Here is a 6,295-nt window from a genome sequence, read left to right on the forward strand (position 1 = left end):
GGCCCAGAGCCCCTAAAAGGGTGAGACTAGGGAGGGAGCCCAGAAGCTTAGGTCATATGCAGTAGGATTAGGCTAAGAGGCACACAGCTAGAGAAAATGGGGCAAAGCCAAAGCTCCTACAAGGGTTTTGATGCCCAAAAAGTCCAACCATTCCAATGGAGCTGGTCAAACTCTCTGAAGAGGGATTGTGTACTATCTGTGAGCCATAGTTGTGGCTATGGGGGTAGACAGAGGCCATGAACACTGTCCTTAAGGCACTCGGTGTCCTAAGGCACCACTAGGACAGGAAAGGCCATGATGGATTAAACAAAGGCAGGCCAACAATGGACTGGACTCCCTCTGGACCTCGGAGCAGCCTCCTACCCTTCTGTTTAGAACAACTTCAAGGTGCGGCAGGCGGGCAGTAGGGAAGGGCACCTCCTGGAGATCGGAGGAGGCAGGAGTCTTGCATCCACTAGACTAGAGGACACTGCAGAACCACTGGATGTGGGTCTTGTCACATGCCTCTACAACTATTTTTTTCAATATGATTGCCTTGAACTGTACACACTGCATTTTAAATAGGGTCTTATCAACACTTAGATAGTAATACTAAAACTTTCCTAGCTCTCCTAAAAATACCTTGCCTGTAGCAGCCTAGAATTTTGTTAGGCTTTTCACAGCTCCATCAAGATCATCCTGCAGACAACCAATGCACATAGCTTCTCCTCTTCTCTTCCTCTGGCCCCGTCACTCTCTGATGAATTACAGCAAAGTTCTTATCCTTTGTCCCCAAGTGCATGACTTTGCACTTTAAAATCTTATACCATTTCTGTTACTCCAATCCACAATGTTATCTAATAATTCCTATTGGACAATTGATTCCTCCCCACTGCTGGCGGTCTCCAGCTTTTTGCCATGTGCAAAATTTATAAGAACAAATTTGTTTTTTTCACATGGTCACTAATAACACTGTTAGATGAGATTGATCCCAAGACCAATCATTGAAGAGTATCACTAGCAACTCTTCTGCAAGTCAATAAATCCCTTTTTGGCATAATTTAAAATTACTATCGCCACCCATTTAGACTCTATAAATACAATATTAACCCCCATCTTTTCTGGCTTTCAATAATAATTTTTTGTGAGGCATACTATCAAATGATTCGCTTAAACCTAGATACAGTAGATCCCACTGCATTGTCTTTGTCAAATAAATCAGTAATTCTGTTGTACCGTTTAGTCTGATATCATCTTTCTTACATAAAATGATACACATAGCAGCCCCAAGAAAAACCTGAGTACCCAGGTAACTGAACTCGCTTTGTATTCTTATGATCAGTCCTTTGGAATTCTTTGATTGGGGAGAAGTTCAGATTCTCTGGGCTTGAATCAAGGGTCATCTTAGCAACAAAAAAAAAAGAGAGAAATTTACCTAGAAACATTAGATTAAGAGAAAAGCAATGAAATACATTTATATTATAAAGCTTCACTACAGTAGATCTTTTCTCTCTCCCCCATAGATTCCCCTAGCAATATATCCTGAAGGCAAACCAGGTATTTGACACATCTGATATTGGCATACACAACGCATCAAGATGCTGCACATGGTTGGCACACCACTGTGTCAACAGCAAGACTGATTTTTTGCAGATCATTGAGAGCTCTTGCAGAGAGAGAGAGAGAGAGAGAGAGAAATCTATTGACTACGAATAAATTTAATCATTCAACTTTGCAGCGACTTCCACGATCAAGCTCATCTTCAGAGGTGTTAATTTTGGGGAGAGGCATAGAAATAGGAAGCTTTCCAGATGAATCTTTCAGAACCTAAGGTACTCAGCTATTGCTACACTCATCAGTATCTTTCCATCAACACAAAATGCACGCTGAGAAAATACAGCTGGCCTATGGACAAATCAGGTGATTTGAGAGATAATTGTTAATAGGGTTGCCTAGGCCTGATTTTTCAATTTCCAGGAAAATGATGAGTCTTCTCTGACATCTCTCATGATGATATCCCTCTGCTGACATTAAGGCAGTATTAGCTGGTCTCTGGACCCTTCTTATAATAAAGTCTCCCAGGAAATGGAAGACTTGAGTTCTAGGCTCTTCTCTACCTGAAGGTTTCAAAATTACATCTCTCACCTCCCAGGAGTAAGCCAGAACAAGGAGCAAGGGGCTCAAGCTTCAGCAAAGGTATCACTGCCAAACCAATTGCATAGGAAAACCACTTCATATTAACTAAAACATTTTACCCTTTGAGCAGATCCTCTGCAGTGTCGGACTTCCGCTCCATAGAGAGCAGTTGCAAAGCTGCTGCCGATCAAGAATTCCCCCACACTCAATTCCACTGTTGCTCCACGTTGATTCTAGGGCTGAATTTGACCTTGAACTTTTCAAAACTTGATACTGTCCTGTCTCCTGCATCTTCTTTATTTAAACCTGTGCTCTATCTTCCTGTTTTCCTTTCTTCGGGTAGATTTTTTGTGGAGGAGAGGGCGAGATTGCTTAAAATTTCCATGCTCGTCTTCCAAAGAAATAGTGTAAACTTGCAAGGACACTGTAATTTTTCATACCTCTATTCTTTATAGAGATGAAGCTCACAATTTGGGACCAGTAGGCCATTAATGCTCCATGCAAATCTGCCCATGACTCCTTTTTGCTTGGAAAACTCTCTTTGGTTAATGTTGTTTTTACATGTCTCTTACGTGCCTACCATTTACTCAGAATATGATCTGAAAATGAAAAGAACAATGTTTAGCATTAACATCTGGGGCCAGATGGAGTCCAGCGACTTCAGCAGGATTTGGAGTATAGCTGTGTGTTGGAAATTGATTCCCATTGAAGGCAAAGCTCTCCCCCTCTTCCACAAGGTGCTTAATTCTGTAATTTACAGTTATCTGTGAATTGTGGAAGGAGAATTAAACGAGCCATTCTCATCAAACTCATTTATGAATAAAACATTTTAAGGTATTCTAGTGCACTTAAAATGAAGCCGCAACTCACCTTTCATCTGTGTAAAATTTTTCTATTAACATCTGACATTGTATTTTCTGAAGACAATTTCAGCGCATCTATTATAAATATTTATGTGATAAGAGAAATGTTGGCACTCTTTCAAGGAAATCAGATGAGAATGCGTTCCTGCACTTCAAAAATAAATGCATAATATAAGTGTTCAAACTGTGCTATTATTAAACTGCTATCTCCAGTGAGCTTAGTGGAAGATCTTAGTGGGAGATTTTAGTGGTTAGAATGGGCTAACATTGTTACATGGATTTCATTCCTAAATTAGATTCCATCAGCACAACAGGAGTTCAGCGTGAAAACGCAGCAGAGATCCAAACACAGTGTCTCAGATGCATGCATAACTCTCTCAGCAAGCATCCATTTATTACCTGGAAAATTTAATAGGCTAACACAATAACTATACTTTAAACATAATACAATTTCCAGCAAGCCCAGTCTTAAAACTTTACCTTCCAAAAGCATCTGGCATAACTCACTGAATATAAAATTTACTGAAACTGTTTCAAAGAGTAAAACACAGATTAGATTCCAGGTAAAAAGGGTGGTGGGGGAGGGCAGGCATTTATGAACCGTGATATCTAAATACATCTTTTTGTGGGAGCTTTACCTGAATAAAAAAGATCATGTGCAGGGTGACTGGTGCAGAAATCAGGTGACAGCAGTTCATAACAATTTTTTCCTTTGAAGCATTTTGCCTTTGCCATACTCTGCTCAGTGCAAAGAAAACAAATTTGTGCATTCAAAAAGCCAGAGTCCATCTTCAAATGAATATGTGCAGCGTACATTGATGTCAGTCGGAATCTGATGCTTATATCAGAGTAAAAGAATTGGGTCCTAACCTAAAAAAAAGGATGATAAACTGCTTTTTCTTTCCTTTTCTTTTGGCTCTTTTATTTCTGTTATTATGTTTTTGAAAAAGCATTTTTAAACTAAACTGAAAAAAAACTAGACTGTGTAGAGCACGGGCAGGCAATTATTTTGGCTGGAGAGCCATTTAATGAGTTTTGGCGAGCTGTGGAGAGCCACAAGGGTAGCCCCACCCCTTGATGCCATCTTGGGACCAGAAGTCCCACTCCTAATCCCTTACCTTTGCCACTGGATGTCCCTCCTCTTGCCCCAGAAGTACTCCTTTTGGGTGGGGGTGCCATCTTGAAACTGGAAAAATATCCAAACTGTATAGTTAAAAAAAAAAAAAAAAAAAAAAAATCAAACCTCTACTACAACTCATTTTAGTGTTATTTTAAAAAAAAATTTTTGACCTGATTTGTGTGTTTGCATAGTGTATCTGGAGCTGATTGTATAATAACTCAAAATACTCTTGTATATTGTGTGTGTGGTAAGAGGGTGTATGTGGGGGGTGTGGCTGGGGAGTGTGTGTGTGTGTGTGTGTGCGCACACACAGTGTGGGTATGGTAAGTGGGGTGTGAAGGAGGGTGGGGTGGAGTATGTGGTTGGGATGGGGACTGTGGGAGGGTGTGGGTTTGTACAGGGTTATGGTTGGGAGTGGGAGGGGGAGTGGGAGTGTGTGTGGGAGGGTGTGAGTATGTTTGGGGGTATGGCTGGGTGATGTATGAGTGTGTAAGGGCTGTGGAAAGGTGTGGGGGGGCTGTGGGAGGGTGTGGGTGTGTGGGGGGGTTATAGCGAGGGGGTGGAAGGGGCTGGGGGGCGAGGGGACAGGTCCTTAATGTCCTTGGAGCTGCATGTGGTAGCAGAGAGCTGGGCCAGTGCCATAGTGCACAGCTCCCCACATTCCCACCCCAGTCCTTGGCCACAGGTGAAGGCAGTGAGTGGATCCAGCCCCATCCAGCCCAATAGCACTTGCGCCCCAATACCTGGCCACATGTGGTGGCAGGGTGTGGGGCCAGCCCCATAACACGCAGCTTCTGGGCTCCCACCCCAGTCTCTGGCTGCACGTGGTGGCAGTGTGCAGGGCCAGCCCCACAACATGCAACTGCTGCCCGAGCCCCTGGCCACAAGTGATGGCAGTGTGTGTGATCTTACAATAAACTTTCTATATGATTGCAATGTACAGGTTGCACTAATAACAATTTTAAAATAATATCCCAGCAACTACCACATAGTGATATTTGAGTTTACCAACATTTCCCCTCTTCTCAGATTAGGAAATTTCTGTGGCAAAAGTGTGATGATAGTTGGAAAGCGCTGCCTTTTTAATGGCTTTCATTGAAAATACATGTGTTTTGCTAGGCATAAGATATTTGCATAAGCAAGCAGAAAGTGGGTGGATGTCTCTAATTTTTCATTTGCAAGTTGCAATGAAAAATTCTGCAAACAATTTCTGTTTTCTGGCAATTTACATTAGGACCCAACAAACAGTATGTATTAACTAAACTTGTCTACAAAAGGATCACAAACAAGAAGTCATAAGAGATAAGTACTATTTATGCAAACCTGTAATGGCTTGATTGAAAGACTGATGAAAATGTAAGTCTTGGGATCACAAAAGGACTGAGATGCATTACCCCTGCATAACTTCTACTTCTGGCATCTTAGTTTGACACTCATAGGTAACTTTTAGAAGCCAGGGCCCAAGAGAGGGACCCAAAACTCAGAGTTAGGTAGCTAGGCTCCCTATACAGTACATTAAGAGAGTGGGGCACCACAGGAGTGGTGTTTGAATTCCTGCAGCTCTCTGGTGTTTGGCCACTAGAATCAGCACTCCAAATTAGGTACCTCCATCTGCTTGGGATCCAGAAGCCAGAAGTCACTCCTGCAAGAATGTGCTGACAAATATTCTTTGAAAGAACTGAATAGCATTCACTGTATTTCAAGGTAGTGTCCTATGTTTTATACCCTAGTCTAATATTTAGGCCACTTACCCAGAAAGTGAGAGGTGTGGGTTCAGTCCTGTCCTCAGCCCGGAGGAGTTTCATGCCCTAACCACCAGGAGTTTAGCTAGGTTTAGGAAAGGGTGCCTTCCACCTCTCACTGAAGAAGCTGGGCCACAATGCTGCCATAAGTGCAAGTCATGTAGCCATAAGGACAGTAAGGAAGGAAGAGCGTGACTCTGTAGCCTACTGATTAGGCCATTCAAGATACAACTCTATCATGCTTCAGACAAGTAACCCTGCATGCTTCCCTTCTGCCTGTCAGTCCAATCAGCTGCTCTCTAGTTATATTCACTGGGTATGTTTATATGTACAATTGCTGCTATATGGGTTTAATCTGCAATGACAGTAAACCCACCCTGGGCAAACGTCTACATGTGTGGACATTTGGGAGCATATTTGCCCTCATGGCACTAGCTTGCTCATGGCCTTCTCTG

This window comes from Crocodylus siamensis, chromosome 3 (genome assembly GCF_052110815.1).
Source record: "Crocodylus siamensis isolate JL-2025a chromosome 3, ASM5211081v1, whole genome shotgun sequence".
NCBI classification, from domain to species: Eukaryota; Metazoa; Chordata; order Crocodylia; family Crocodylidae; genus Crocodylus; species Crocodylus siamensis.